The sequence below is a fragment of the Thamnophis sirtalis genome, unplaced genomic scaffold (genome assembly GCF_051295495.1).
Source record: "Thamnophis sirtalis isolate CommonGarterSnake01/CBP01778 unplaced genomic scaffold, rThaSir2_p1.2 scaffold_6, whole genome shotgun sequence".
NCBI classification, from domain to species: domain Eukaryota; kingdom Metazoa; phylum Chordata; class Lepidosauria; order Squamata; family Natricidae; genus Thamnophis; species Thamnophis sirtalis.
In genome coordinates, this window is record NW_028261386.1 from 100,164,663 (window position 1) to 100,181,926 (window position 17,264).

The following is a 17,264-nucleotide window of genomic DNA, read 5'->3' on the forward strand; positions in this document are numbered from 1 at the left end:
ATTACTAATTTACAAGGGCAATGATTCCCTTAACAACAGTGGCAAGAAAAGTCATAAAATGGGACAAAGCTCATTTAACAAATATCTCACTTAGCCACAGATATTTTGGGCTGAAATTATGGTCATAAGTCAAGGACTACCTGGATATCTTTAGTCTTTTTCTTATCTCTGCAGTAAGAGGCAAATAGAAATTAGAGAAATTAAAAATATATGTAGGCACCTACTCTTCATAGCAATATTATATGCAGTTAGAGAAATGTTTGGCTGAGGTATTAGAGAGAGAAAAATACTCTTTGCAGGCCAAAAAAATTCATGCATCTGTCTGACTAGAAGGAAGCTAGCTGTATATTCTCTTAGTGGAACTGGACTGAGGAAAAAACAAAAGTAACTGGCGCTGTTAAGTTTGATCTGTGAAGTAGCTCTTCCACACAGGACAAGGGAAAACCCAATGTGTATGGAATTTAAATTTTTATTCTTGTTTTCTGAATCACTGTTATAGCACCAGTGAGGAACAAAGTATTCTCAAGTTATTACTCACCATAATCAAGTTTCCCAGGACCCATGAAATTAAACCAACTATCTGAATTTAGAATATCCCTGTTAAAAATGGCTACAACGTTTTATGATTGTTGTTGTTAGTTGCAAAGTTGTGTCTGATCCATCATTCCTCCAGGCCTTCCTGTCCTCTACCATCCTCTACCATCCATTTAAGCTCACGCCAAATCCTTCAATGACTCCATCCAGCCACCTCACTCTCTGTCGTCCATTTCTTCTTTTGCTCTCATTTTTTCCCAGCATTAGGCTCCTCTTCAGTGAATCCTTCCTTCTCTTTACTCTCTTGCCATCTGGAAAAAGGTACAGAAGCATTTGGGCCCACACAAACAAACTGTGTAACAGTTTCTTTCTACCAGCCATCAGACTCCTCAATACTCTTTAAGTTCTTAGATTTAGAGCTATATGTAGTTCTATGTTCTGCTCTTTTTCTTTTTATCTATGTTGTCTGATGTACCACCTTGGTCCTGGGGAAACATTGTTTCATCTCACTGTGTACTGTACTGTATATTGTTGAAATGACAATAAAACCTACTTGACTTGACTTGACTAAAGTATTTGAGTATACTTTAGTATTTGAGGTTTTTTTTCAGGATCTGGCCTTCTAAAAAGCAATCAGGGTTGATCTCCTTTAGGACTGATCAGTTTGATCACCTTGAAGTCCAAGGGACTCGCATGAGTCTTCTCCAGCACTATAGTTCAAAGGGCTCAATTATTTGGTGCTCAGCTTTTCTTATGATCCAACTTTCACAGCCATACATTGTAACTGGGAAAACCATAACCTTGACTATACACACTTTTGTTGGCAGGGTGGCATTTTATAATAAAGAACCATAAACAGTGAAAGTCTTTGTTTCTAAGATAGTTTCTTTTTTTCAAAAATACATTGAAGGGGGGGGGGGTTGCATAGCAAAACAAATTTTTCCTTTGTTTTCCTAGAACATAAAAGATTTAAAGATTTAGATTTCCTCCCCCCAAGGTATATTTCCAAAAGTAATGATAAATGTATCATGACATTTTGAAATAAATGACAGTGCACAGTCAAATGAATTAGCTGTTAGACTTGTACTTGGTTATAAATAATTGAACTTAGTTCAGTGAATCATTTGATTTGAAGAGGAAGCAGAGAAATTTGATTCAAAGTGTTGAATACTTCAAACCATGTCACTAGTGAGAATGTGGAGCTAAAAATGTCCTCCCCACATAGGTAAAAGAATAGAATAGTATATCCACAGTTCCTTTGGAGAAGTATGTTGCAAAACTCCTAAAACTCTAGTGGAGTTCCACCAATTGTTACACAAGTTGATTTTCACAAATAATTCCATCCAGTGCTGAACCATATAAGTAGAAATCTTTGAATCTGTGCCAACTAATCCATTATTTAAGCATCCCACAATCCTAGAAAGAGAAAATGGTTTGTAAGGATTCCACTAGCAAATTCTATTTTTTTGTAATCATAAGGTCTTTGCTACCTATTCCATGTTTCTCAATATATTCCTGAATTTGTCTTTTAGAATTCCTGAACTTGTGCCTAATCATTTAAAAACATATTCTTGTCTCTGGCACTTAGAACTATAAAGGAGATGGCTGGCTGGCAGCATTGTTACTCCATGCCAAACATCAAGTTTAACTGGTCAACTGCTCAGATTAAAGTTCGTGGATGCTTGAGAATTAAATAGGATTTTGAAAAACCCATAACAGCTGCCTGGCATGCTATCAATAATCAGATTAAATGAAGAAGACAGTACAAAGCAATTAAAAGGATCAGTGAGCACTAACTTCAAGTTGTCTCTATATGATTCTAAGGAAGCAACAGGGCAAAACAAGAGGCTGACACATTTGCTATAGACCATTGTCTAATATGAACTGCTCAGAATAATGTCTAAGGTCTTGATGTTTTGCTTACCAAGTCAATGATCAACTAGCATAATAAAAAAGCAATGTAATTGTGTGTACAAAGAATAGAATAGAATAGAATAGAATAATTACAAGGAATTTAACTCCAGGGCAGAAGCAACCACTGTAAATGCAAAGCAATATGATAATAATCATAATAACAATGCTACCAATAAGAAGGGGTATGTGATGACCTGAGGCATGGCACAAAAGCAACACAACAAAAGAACAGGCCTAACTCCCCTTTATTGCTCCAACTGTGCTCCCAAATGTTCCCACATTCACTACACGTCCTGGAGCAAAGCCCTCACATGGACCTTCAGAAGCCTCTGGCTGCAAGTAGTCCAGTAATCCAGGTTAACCAAACAGCAACCATGGCCAACAGTCCAATAAGCCAGGTTAGCCCAAACATTAATCAGAACCAGCAGTCCAATAAGCCAGGTTAGCTAAACGGTAACCAGAGCAAGAAGTTCAGTGAAGTAGGCAAACTGGCAAGCCCTACACAAGAGAATACAGCAATCTCCAGGCTTTGGCAAGTGCACACGAGGCACCACAGATTCAATGCTTGTTTCTGACAAATGCCTGGCACCTCCTTATATCTCAGTCCCCAGGTGTGCCTTGTGAAAGGGGATGGTGTGCTCTCCTCCCTCATAGTTGGCTCAATCTGCATTGATCTTGACATCTCTGTTCCCTCCTTGCTCTTGGATCAGGAGGGGGTGTCCTTGATCTTCTCCTGAGCTCTCCCTGTCTGCAGGTCTTATGAATTAAGAAACACTTTGCCTGGACTGCCTCTGCCCTTCCCCTGATTCCTCCAAGGCTAACGGAGCTGGCCTCTCCATCTCTATTAGTTCTTGTTCCAGCTCATCTTCCCCTGCAGATTCAGATGGACATGTGGGCATGACAGGGTATTAGAGAATATGAGAATAATAATAATACTACAGCCATACAACATGGGTGAATATATTTAGACATAAGAAGAACCTTCTGGGATGAGAAGCGAAACATCTTCAAGGAAAAATAAAATCCAGTTGCCTTTTGAAAAAGCCTCTTTGGGATGTTCCTGTGTCTAGTTATTTTAGTGTGTAATATCCTATAGCAGCATTTCAAGGGGAGGAGTTGAAACAGTTTATGTCTAGGATGTAGCTTCAGTTCAAAGAGACATGGCTTCAATTCCATCGTTGCACTTCCTATCTTGTCTCTTTTGACACTCCTCCCACTTCTCCAGACATCACTAAATTGTACCCTGAGCTGAAGAATAGATGGAAAAATCTGAAGAAAATTACTATAGAGAGGCTACATTAGAACACTTTATGGAGTTATTATGAGCTGCGGTGGTACAGTGGCTAGAATGCAGTATTGCAGGCTACTTCTGCTGACTGCTGACTGACTGCAATTTGGCAGTTTGAATGTCACCAGGCCGAAGGTTGACTCAGCCTTCGAGCCTTCCAAGGTGGGTAAAATGAAGACCCACATTGTTAGGGGCAACAGTTTAGAGAGGGCTGTAAAGCACTGTGAAGTGGTATATAAGTCTAAGTGCTATTGCTATTTTATCAATTGACCTGAATTGTATCTTTTTAGAGCTGTTTTGTTCTATCTGTAGTGGTGGCTGGGAAGATGTTTATTACTGCCAGGAAGATAAGCTGCTAAATTTAAGTATTGAAAGGGCAAGCTTTCAAAGGGTAAGATAATAAGACAGTTATTACTCTTCCTCCTGAGGGAAGAAGAATTTTATTGGTAGAAGACTGAGTGGTGGCAACTACCAAACAAGTTCTTCTCAAGAATGTAGTAGGGCACAACATTAGGGAATTGTGGAAAACGGCCTAGAATCATATATTTGTGGGAAACAGAGGGTATCATACAATCTTGATGGGAAATTCATGATCTCCTGGTATCTAGCCTGATGCCTCAACCACTACAACAAACTGGCTAGCATAAAGTATACAAAACAGGAAAGGTGCAGTTCACTGACACTACCCCAAATATCACTGAATTACTGTATTTTTTGGAGTATAAGACGCACCAAGATTTTGAAGAGACAAATTAAAAAAAAAGTTTTTGTACTCTGCAGAGCTCCCCAAAATGGCCAGTTTTTTCTCGAAAATGGCCCTGTTTTTTCCAAAAGGTCATGAATAGCCTTTACAAGGCTTATAGATTGCTCCTGGGGCTGGAGGGAAAATTGAGCAAAAAACACGGCATTTTTTGCTCATTTCTGGCCTCTCCAGCCCCCAGGAGCACTTTATAAACCTCCAAAAGGCTCTGCATGGCCACTTTGGTGAAGGGGGTGGGTGGGTTGGGAGGCAAAAATTGCTGTATTCAGTGTATAAGACACACCCAGATTTTCAGCCTCTTTTTTAGGGAAAAAGGTGCATCTTATACTCCGAAAAATATGGTACTCTAGGAAATCTGCAATTATTTCATATAATTTCAAATAACCATTTCACAGTTGGGAAACTGAAGGTGAGTAATACTTGGACTTTTCTCATTGGTCCCATTGTCACCTTATGAAAATTCTGTTATCATTTACAAGTCTCACATATATAAATAAAAGTAAAAAGTAAAACACACCCACGTCCAATAGTAATGCACACACACCATTATTCCTTCTCTATTTCTAATCATTAACACACATTGTTTACATCAGTGGTTCTCAACCTTTTCTTCATCATGGACCCCCTTTAAATATGTTTTGTGGTGACAGACTATGGTCACGCACCACCAAGACTTAAGATTTAAATTATAACATTTCTTCAAGCCTTTATGGGGGCCCCTGTGATGACATTGTGGCCCCCTAGGTTGAAAACCTGGTGGCGAATCACAGGTTGAAAACCACTGGTTTACACTGTTTCTCAAAGGAGTTTCTCTAACCTGCATTTTCCTTAAAATCATCTTTTGTGTATTTATAGGAGGGCAAATGAGGAGGGTAAAAGAATATATTAGGACAACAGTAATCATTCCCTTGTTAGTGATACTTGGTGTCACCCAATGATCACTAAGGTGATAATGGTTGGATGACTCCAGAAGGCATTTGAAGTTATTAATGGGGAACTTGCTTAAAACTGGGGTCTGCAATATAAGAGACAAAGGGGATCATGACATCTGGAATGTTTTGCTCAAAATCTGAAATGTAAAACAGAAATGTATCTGTCAGTTGAATCTGCATAAACTGTTTAAGTAATTTACACAGTGAGAAGCCTATTCAACTCTGAATATCCTTTTTGTCTAAGATATCAAGTTATGCTTGTCTGTCTCTTCTTTTTTTCTCCCCAATTCATGTGGGATTTGCCAATAACAAACTAATGAGTACATAGATGCAGTATTTGTATATTATGTGTGCCAATGTTCCATTTATGTAAATCTGATTGGAAAATCAACTATATGAACAAGAATTATGAGAGTGTTAGCAAATTCAATAAGAAGGAAAACCTCATTCCCCAGTCAAAATGGCCTGGCCCGCTTACAGCTTCTTTAGCACAGAGCCAGTAATGAGCCAGTATATAAAAAATAACTGCTTCAGTAAAGTTTGTCCATAGTTCTTCAAAACAACTTATTTTTGCATGTAGAAGTTAAAGAAATCAGCAACGTTTCATTTGGTAGCTGTACAAGTTATTTTCCTTCTTTGAAGCCAACAGATATTTTTACTTTAAAAAAAAAGAGAAAGAGAAAGAAATTAAATTTCACATTCATTTGTTAAAAGAAAGCCATGTGGGTCTTTAAAGGTTTTAAGACATTAAAATGACAATAGGAGATGTGGACTTGACAACATCACTATTGTAGTCACACATGAGATCTTCACCTCCCTTTGACAGTCCCAGATTAAAAGGTATCTGGCTGGATAATGATAGAAAATGAATGGAAAGGGACATATGCTGTGCACATTACCCTTTTGATATGTACATGGTGCACAACATCCACTTAATTCTTGTCCAGGGTAAAAAGGTTGGGAAAGGCTCAGACATGAAATCCTCTTACCTTTGCTACCAGTTCGGAACATGCACAGAGTCTCCATGATGACATCTGGGTGGATGGGCGGATCCTCCCACCGCTGCCACTACCGGTTCACCCAAACAGGGGCGAACCAGCAGAATACCACCTCTGGAAACTCTGTGTTGGCTTATTCTGTTCTTCACATTCTTATAAGATGCTTGTGGCCTGAAATGAATTTATATTGGTTTTCTGCTCCAAGAAATGTAGAAGTTGCTCATTGATGTCTCTAACTGACTGAGAGGCATAGGTAGGTTCTTGCAGCTTGAAGATGATATATGTACCACTGGCCACGCATACCCGTGAATACTAGTGAAGGGAAAAACGTTTTGATATGTCATATGATGACAACATGTCGTCGCGAGTTTGACACACCTGCCCTAGGAGATCCGTGCCAAAATTAAGAGAGAGAAAAATCAATAGGTTGACTACCCCTTCCCTCCCCTTTCCTTCCATTTTTTCCTCTTTGCCTTTCAAGGAGTTATGAGTAGAAGAACTGAAGATATGTTCTTGGCTGTACAGTATATTCAGAAAATTAATAGAATTTAAGGAATAGTTTAAGTTTAAAGAAAAGAATCCCTAAAATCTGATGGTTTTTTTCCTGTACTGTTGTGTCTCTGTACTTTTGTCTATGAGGATAGAAAAATGAGTGTCAAGAGCAGGAAAACATGAAATGAAAACATGTTTATTATATCCTATTGCTCTCTACAAGAATCTGAACTACTAATGGTCAAAGCAAATTGACAGTAGATAAGAGTCAATGGAATTCAGGATGGGCTGGACTTAAATCCCTTGTGGGCACAAAGGGACTTGAGATTGATGATGTGCTTGACCCCCTCTCTAGGACTCATCCTGCTCATTTCCTACAAGAACCTGAAAAAATTGGTCACTTTTGCTGAAAGGGTAGAAGTTGGAGGGGGGAGGCAATGTATGTATATATTCTATGTGCAAAAATGCACACACACACAAATACACACCCCACCCAAAAACAATTAGAATATTTTTATTCAAGTATTTTGCCCTAGAGCTACTGCTTGTTAAAAGATATCCAAGATGTTACACTAATAGGAATCACGAAATGTTAGAATATCTTCTTCAAATACATTTTCTTGGTATCTTTCATACAAGGATGTGTGCATGCAGAGAAGAAAGAAATTCAGTAAAAGAGATAATGTACCAAAGTGAAAACAAAGAACAGAGAGATACACATATACAAAGGGACATAATAAACACATATATGAACAAGAAAGAGCGTGAGCAAGTAGAGCAGAACTAAAGAGAACAATTAGAGCAGAAAACAAAAGCAAATAAATAATGAGATTGATCAAGGAGAAAGAATAGTGAATCTTCTTCTCCCCACATAAATTGATTATCTGGCATCTAGTCAGTGTCCACTCTTTGGGATTAAATAAATAAATAAATAAATAAATAAATAAATAAATAAATAAATAAATAAATAAATAAATAAATAAATAAATAAATAAATAAATAAATAAATAAATAAATAAATAAATAAATAAATAAATAAATAAATATTCTCCATGGCAATCCTCCACATATGTAAATTACAAGAATATCTGCACAGAGGTTAGACTCTCCCAAGTCCAGAAGGGAGATTCCACAAAAACTCATGGAGGGCTAAGATCCTTTGGGACTTTCAGATTCAGACATACAGTTGCTAGCCAATCAAACAGATAACATGGTAGTAGACAAGAACCAGAAGACAATGGTGGAAATACTAAGTGACAGCAAAATCAGGAAGAAGGAAGTTGAAGATATACCAGATTTGAAGGACAAATTGGAGAGGATATAGAAAGTAAAGACCAAAGTGGTCCCATTGATGGTAAGAACACTCTTACAATTGATAAGTGCCTCCAACAGACCCAAGGAACAACATTAGAGCTCTTTGTCCAGAAGTGTGCAATGCTAGAAACAGCTAAGATCTTTCACAGAAAACTCAAATTCTCAGGCCTCTGGTAGAGGACCTGAAATTTAGAAAGAGAGAGACCACCAATAGGTGTGAAAACAGAATTTTTTATACGTATGAAAAAAATGTACTGCAGCAAAAATGGCTAAGCAATCTCATCCTCCAAGGATTCTTGAGCCAAATGATCCCCTACTTCCATGATGGTGAACTTATGGCATGCGTGCCGGAAGTGGCACAAAGAGCCATCTCTCTGGGCATGCCAGCCATTGCCCATTGCTCTTCCGGGTTCCTCCGCTCCTGTGTGTGTGTGTGCTGGGAAGCTGCTCTTCTGGTTCTCCAGTATTCCCCTGTGCACACGCGCACACTCCTGTTTCAACACTCAGTGCTGAAAAGATTTGCCAGCACTGCCCTACTTCATACTTACCTCCTCTCCATAACAAAATAATGTTGAGGCAGAACAGCCTTTTCTTGGCAGGATATGGATTTCCTTCCATCAGATGTTCATTGAGAGTACAACCTTCTCCTTTCCCCCTTCCCCTGGCAATGACAACATCTTTTCAATTCTTTGCTTACAGAGGAAGACATGGTGGGATCCCACTAACAAATGCTAGACAATGTTAGGAAAGGATGCCAGGAGAAGAAAGACTAAAAGCTAGAGATTATGTGTTTCTGCTGAAGAATGCAGACAGCATAGGACTTGAAAGTTCTTTGCCCTCCATTATATTGAATCAACCCTAGATATCGTCTATATCAAGGATGCAGAGGCCCAATGGTTAAAGACACTTAGCTTGTCAGCTGGCAGTCCTAGTTCAAGATTCGAACGCCGCACAATGGGTTGAGCTCCCATTACTTGCCACAGCCCCTGGTCACTTAGCAGTTCAAAAACATGCAAATGCAAGTAGATAAATAGGTACCACTTTGGTGGGAAGGTAACAGCATCCCATGTACCTGAGCATATAATCATGCTTGCCACATGACCACCGAAGTGCCTTCAGACAATGTTGACTCCCTCAGCTAAGAAATGGAGATGAGCACTGCCCACTAGAGTCAGACATGTCTGAACAGGAGAAACCTTTATCATCTATATCATTTGTACTTCTATTTATCTCTATCCATCTCTATATCTCTATTTATGTCTTGATTACCTCTCTATCTCAAGGGCAAAACCAGATGGCTCAGATAAGGATGCCTACAGAAGCTAATGTATAAGGTCACATAAATTCTTTTTTTTTTAAATCGAATTATCACTTGTCTCCCAATGTTTCATTTGATACCAAAGTGGCATCTATTGAACAACGATCTTACATAGCCTTTTAAAAAACAAATAAAAGGGGGCCAGAAGCTGTGCTCAAGATATAACTCATTATGATTGCTTTACATTTTTAAATCATTTTGTGCTTCAAGAATCAAAAAAAAGTTACCCAGAGCTTCCTTCTACTTATCTCTATCCCAAAGATAGCCAATCTAAATGCACTTACACATGAAACTTAGAATTTCAAAAGTACTTTTTCAGGCTTTCAGGGATGATTTTTGTCTTTTTGTTTAGAATAATTAAATGAAGTCAGCACTATTAATTCAGCATAATATTATTCTTGCTCATCCTCCATTTAATCAGATGATTAAATGATTTTGATATATTTGTTGTTGCTGGTTTTGAGTTTACAGGTTTATCAATCATCCTAAAACCACAAGGCACAAAGTGATGATGTCCCTTCAGAAATGAAAATAATTACTTTCTTATAAGAAAATCCTGTCATGGACAAGGTGACAAAAACAAAATGAAGTTTTAATACATTCATGTCACAGTAGTGATCAGAACAGATCTACACCTCAGCCTAATTCTTCATTTGAAAGATGATGTTACCTTTCAAAATGATAACATTATTCTCTTGGTTAAGGAAAACTATCATTTGACTTCATGAATCAAACTACTTCAGGTTGAGGCCCAGAGCAGATGAGAAATTGGGGCCAACAGTTTTCCAGATTCACAATGCAGAGTTGTCATTTCAGTGGGCCTAGAAAATGCAACACTGCAGACTGTTTTGTATGACGCTTGGCTAGTGACATTACTGTACTCACTACTGACAGCAAGATGTCATTTTGAAGGGTCCTTAGAGTAAACCATCTTGAGATTGCTGCTGTGTGTTTTTGAGCAAGTGGCTAACATGGCTACCTCACCAACTGTAATTCTGAAGAAGTAACTAAGCAGCTGACTCTCTAAGGCTTGATAGGCAATAGTTTGTGGCAAAAAAGAGCTAATGTGATTATCAAGGTGTTAATGTATGGAATGTATATGTCACAAATATCTTTCCAGATGTTAATTCAACCCAAAATTTTATTTTAAGGACCTATTAGATAGTACATTGGAGCATCAAGCAGTATTTTTTTTTAAGTGGGATAAACAATACGATTAGCATTTGGTATTGGATAATTTAGTACTTATTCTTTCTATCTTTTTATATCTGCCTTTATTTTAAAGGTTTCCTTAGTAACTAGGTCACCTGATCTGTTCAATTTTCTAGCAGGTGTTACTTAGATTATCAATAAAAAGAAGCACAAAGCTGCTCTCTGCAGTCTTGAACTAATGGAATTAAAATAATTTAATACAAAAGAGAGTTAAAGATTTTGGCAAATCATCTCATAGGCTAGTTTCCATACATTTCTTTAAACAGAAGAGGTCCCAGACTAGATGTGGGTTTTGTTTTAGATTTTTTCCCCTGCCATTTTTCATAAACCCTGTTTTCATGTTTATGCTTGACTTCTAAATGGCTTGTGATTTTATTCATAACTATATCCTCTCCAAGAACTTAAGGTTGTGGGTTGTTGGGCGGAGTGGAATAAATCTGGGATAGCTTTTAGCCCTCTTCTCAGAAATCTGGCAATGTAATGAAGGTAGCACATTATTGTATCCAAAAACAGCAGCATTATCATAAGTGATGGAATTATCTGACTTTGGGAATGAAAATGGATGTTTCCAAAAGTTCATGGAATAAAAACAGATGGACAGTTTTGTAGTATCAAAGAAGGAATTAACATCCTCCCTTTTAAATCGAGACTCAATTAGAAAGAAAATCAAAGGTAACAGGGAGATCCCCACCTCACTCATAAATAAGGGTTGAGGAACAAATATCTCATTTTCAGGAAACCTAGCCCCTTGCTTTTTAAATAAAACTATCTTCACTGAATTTGTGAGAATATTACTTTCCTAATTGTAAGCTGCTGTAAAAAGCTTGCCTTCATCTATGAATCACTAGGTAAACCAATGCAATGCTTACATACTACTGCTGCCTTCAATTCAGAAAGCTTAACTTTCCCCTTTTTGTAGTTGTTCAGTCATTCAGCTAGTTCTGACTGTTTAGCACCCAATGGATATAATTTTGTCATGGCTTTCTATCAATAACTGCTTTTGCAAGTTCTCCTGCTTCTCTTATCAGTAAACCTATTTATTTTATTTATTTAGAAAAGTAATATGGCTGCCCATCAAATTTTGGGTGGCTAACTATTCACAAGGAAATATAAAATATTAATTACTTTTCCAAAAGATATTAGATCAGAATATACGCAGTGAGATATGTCTATCATTTCTTAGCAAACTATGAATGTTTCTCATACAGTTCTTTATGCATAGATGTCTTTGAATCAAACCTTATTCTAATGACTTCATGAAAAGTACAGTTTTGTAGTTCACCATTTCCTTCTTCCAGATTTTCTTTTAAACTTTCAATCACATTTAAAATCTCAATTGCCACATGAAGCCTATGAAAATGCACTTTTTTGTTTTATGCAGTAGTTAAGTAACAAATTGTTGCAGAATCTATCAGATAATTCCCTTTCTTTTTAGTCCAGGGTTGTCAAACTCCCAACTTGCGGGTCGATGCGTCACACACTGGCCACACCCATGCCCAGTTTAGTGAAGGGGGAAAAAATCCTGATACGTCATGTGACGCCACCATAACAGTGTGAGTTTGATACCTTTGTTTTAGTCCTTCTGTTTGCTTTATTTTCCAATAGAGGCTGATAGCAATGACTAAAAATACAAAACATTGCTAGTAGCTATTGGAAGCAGCTGTTCACTTATGTTCTACTGCACCATTCCCACCCCCACCCCACCCCCAAATAACCTATGCAAATCATTCAGCCTTTTATTCATCACCATGTTTGGTTACCCAAGTGGGGATAATCTGAGGCCAAACTGATTGAGAAGTTATTACTTTGCCAGGTGGTCAGATGTGTCTTGCGGCAATCCTATGTGTGTTTATTCAAAGACTAAATTATACACAACAAGATTTATTACAAGGAATGTAGTGCAAGGAAATTTAGTCAATTTAATCAATAAGAATCATGTTAATTGCAAGTGTTCAAAAGTAACTTCTACGCTAATATTTTATCATAAACACAACTCAAAGATGATTTGAAGTTCTAAAATTTAGCATAACTAAAATGTCTGATGAATTGTTTGCTTATGAAAACAATTAAGACAATATAAATCTGATAATTCCGGATTGGTCTCAATCAACCTGAAGTGCAGTGCATTCCGATCTGATCATCATCCCACACTCTACTAGAAGGAACCAAGTCTCTTGAAACTCTTCATAAATGGTTTTGGTTCCTTTTGCCTGACAAAATCTTCATTGATTTCTTCAGCTTCTTATATGATAAGCTCAAACTGATTGAAGAGCATCTGACCTTTCTCTCCATCCCATTTGTTCTTTTGCAGATTTTCCTTCTACAACCGCCCATGGGCCAGATGCATGACGCACAGGACATGTCCACCCCAGCTCCACAAAGGGAAAAACATTGTGAAACATCACATGATGGCAATGTGACAGCAACGTGATGCTGTAAGTTTGATACCCGTGAACACTATCTGAACTACCAGACCCTGATAAGCTGTTTTGGCTGTTGTTCTCTTCTCCTCCTCTATGGTAGTTTAGGGACTATAAAATGCTGATGTATGTATTTTCCTGGTTAAAAAAAAAAGCTTCCTGCTTCAAAATACAATTACTATGCAAAAGTATAACAGCTGTGACTCTTCTCCAAATTCTTTCTGGCAATCTTTGGTTTAAATCTCCTTTGGTTTGAGCCTCACCACCATGTACATTCAGCGCAGAATGTCTTTTCAATTGGTACACCGCCTCTTGAATTTACCTGTTGGAAAATTCTTCTTCCTCTGGAATGAAATGATATAAAAGACTAGGTACCTGTAGAAACTCAGTGGACCAGGTTAAACCAGGTTTTACCAAAGATGGGTGAGCTCCATGCAGCCACAAAAGTATTAGAAAGAGAGAAGTTTGGCTATGTAAGATGGGTTTAGGGAAAGGGACAGAACAGCTCTCCAATTGATGCACTTAATTACTAACAAAATTGATACATCACAATAGGTTTCCAGTATTATTTGATATTAATAGAATGTTAGATAACAAATTTAATCCACTGTTTTGGATTTAAAGGGTTGTTGTTTTTTTAACAAAACACTAGACTTGTAAAGATGTACATCAGAATCTGAAAAGCTTAACTTGGAAAAGATATCTGCAATCCCTACTATGTTCGCAGTGGAAATAATAATTTACTTTCAGAATAGCATTCCCCATTTACTATGACTCTGGGCAATCCCATGTTTTCTGCTTTGCCTTCCCTTTTTGCTGAGCTGACCTCTTGAAACAGAACAGAATGCTTTCAGTCTCTTTTTCATCTCTGGCTTTCAACTCGGGTTACTAGTAATGGTACAAAGTAATCTGAAGAGTGTGTTTATCAACTCTACTGAAGTAGCCAAGCAAAGACTCGTATTAGCATTCCACTACATGATCTTAGAGCATAATTTTCTCTTGATATAGTTTTTCTGAACTCACCACCAAGCTCATTGGCTGATGTGACAAAATGTCATTGTAAGCTGGAACAAATTTGTATATTGTCCAAAACATTTATTTTCTGGTGATCATCTTCAATTTATGACATAATATATCATCATGCTGCGAGCTGTTAGAGATACTATGGTTTCTGCCATTTCTTATTCAGTGATTGCCAATTTTCCTATAAATCATCAGCAGTTGTATTGCTGAAGTCAGGGGGAACCTTGTGACTGACAATGTGCTTGGAATACACTGTCACTTCACAGTGCAATTAGCTAGGATACAGCCACATTGATTTTAGTTGTGCATGAGCATGCCAGGCATTCTGATAACCAGAGGTTTGAGTAGTTGGAAATGTCATTTACCTGGGATTGCATTGTTACGGACTTTATAGGAAATGGAAAATAGTTAAATAACAAAGAGATTTGGATAATGAGCTTCTGAATGTTTTCCTCCCTTTCTTTATTGTTCAAAACAGGCTGAATAAACTAAATATCTATTTCAAAGTTCTTGCCTGTGGCTGGAAAGTAAGCTGGGATTTGAAAGAGATTTCTAATTTCTGAGAAACCAAAGTCCTCTGAGTCTTTCAAAAGTCCCCGTCTTGAATTATAATTAACCTTGTTCTCTGATACAGACATATGACTCTATATTGAATCAGAAGAAACAGCAAGTCAATCTGTCAAAAAGGTACATTCAGCGAAGCAACCTTTGCCAGGTTTCCATTTGCAGTACAAAGTGTGTCAGCTGAACTAATTAATGTCAAATAGTTAGTATTTTCTACAGGCACATACCATTTAATTAAGTTGCCAAAAAGCACTAGAAAAGGTAAAAATTAACTTTCTCCTAAGGCTTTCATCAGGATCCGCTTTCTGGAAGAACATCTGCGTTAGGAGGAAGATGGTTTGGCACAAAGCCTCACAAATTATTGTAACATAGAAGTGAAATGCGGTGGAAACTCAGGAACTCAAATGAGTCCGTTTCTAAGAGATAATGGTGGAGGTTGTATATGTGTTTATGTGTGTGAGTGTGTGTCATTGTATTTCTTTGGGAGACAGATTATTTCTAGAGTTACCTATATCAGTGTTCTATTTACTAATACACAATTACTAATGCTGTAAAGAGCATTCTAGATTTGCTTCAGCGAAACAGTTTGGATCAGGGAGACAATATGATTTCCTTCACTGAAGCAAAGAGGTAGCTAGATTTGCCTTGACAAAGCAATTTTAGCAGCCTTGAACCACTTTGAGTCACTGCTGTGGGAGAAGTGCTTGCTTTGCCTTCTCCTCTCAGGACAGACCAAAGTTAATTCAACATTTAGAGTAGTGCCACCTTTTTTCAGGCTTGTAGAAACTGGGGAGAAAATAATAACAGTGAAGGGGTCACACTCACATGTGGCCCAAAGCATTTCTTCCACACACACAGACACCAAAAAAAAAAACACCCATGCAGTCCTTATACAAATTTTGGGTGTGGAAATGCTTAAAAGATGGATTTGGGAATCAAAGCAGGGGTGAAATTCCGCAGGTTCTGACAGGTTCTGGAGAACCGGTAGTGGAAATTTTGAATAGTTCAAATTGGCAAATACCACCTCTGGCTGGCCCCAGAATGGGGTGGGAATGGAGATTTTGCAGTATCCTTCCTCTGCCACGCCCACCAAGCCACGCCCACAGAACCAGTAGTTAAAAAAATGAATTTCACCACTGAGTCAAAGGCTATATAATATAGGGAATATAATAAGTTTGTCTAACAAGATAAGTGGGACTAGGATACAAAGGGGTGAGGGCTGATGAAAAACCTAAAATGTACAATGCAACAAAAATTACATTAATGAAATGCAGTTCATATAATTGCTCTGCATGTATTCAATAATTTTTCCTTTCATTCTATTAAAAGTTATAATTTGGTATCAAGGGCTTTGAGTTTTTCAAAGCCTGAAGCCTTAGGTTATTAAACTTTTCTTTAAATAATCAGCATTTACCAGGAAAGACAGGAAAAATAACGCCAGCTAGTAAACCATTACAGTACAGATATAGTACACTACAGTCCATTAGAAAGATTCTGCTAGAGTAGATTAAAGCTCAACCTAATCCAATGTCGCATTTTCCAGAGTGACTGGTATTCATTCGGCCTGCAAGGCAGCCTAGCTTTATTTAGCATTGAAGAGCTTCATATCATGGAGATAAAGAAAGTAGACTTTTTCTTGACTTAGAATCTCTCAGCTGTCGTCATCGTCATCATCGCCTCCTCCTCCACCTCCTCTACTTAGCAACTGTAAAATTTGGAAGGACATTCTGCACTGCATGCACTCATCCATCTTTTATAAGAGCTAGTGGATGCTACAGAGCAGAGCATTGACTCAATCTGCAGCACTTGCAAATGCTAGTAAAGATTACTCAGAAATCACTCTCAACATTTACAAGTATGGGAGGAGATTGAGAAAGGGGTGCTAAGCATCATAAAGCAAAATGATGCAGTATGGCAGTTGTCATTGCACTTAGAAGCACGGGGACCATGTTGCTTTATGAAACAGGTTTGCAATGAAGGGTTTTGTTGAAAGGTTCATTGAAGCTACGCAGAAATACCCTTTGCTGCACAGCCTTGATATCCCTGTATAAGTATTTGAAGACCTTTCCTGGGAGTGCTAAATATTTAGTCAAAAACACTGACATAAAGGCTGAGCAAGAAGCTTAGGTTATAGATTCTCTTGACCATTTTAAAGCAGTAGCAATAGCAGTAGACTTATATACCGCTTCATAGGGCTTTCAGCCCTCTCTAAGCGGTTTACAGAGAGTCAGCATATTGCCCCCAACAATCTGGGTTCTCATTTTACCCACCTCGGAAGGATGGAAGGCTGAGTCAACCCTGAGCCGGTGAGATTTGAACCACTGAACTGCTGATCTAGCAGTAGCCTGCAGTGCTGCATTTAACCACTGCGCCACCTTGGCTCTTGAAGTCTCTGATATGTACAAATCAGTGGTGGGATTCAAAAAATTTTACTACCAGTTTTATGGATGTGGCTTTGTGGGCATGGTTTGTGGGCATGGCAGGGGAAGGGTACT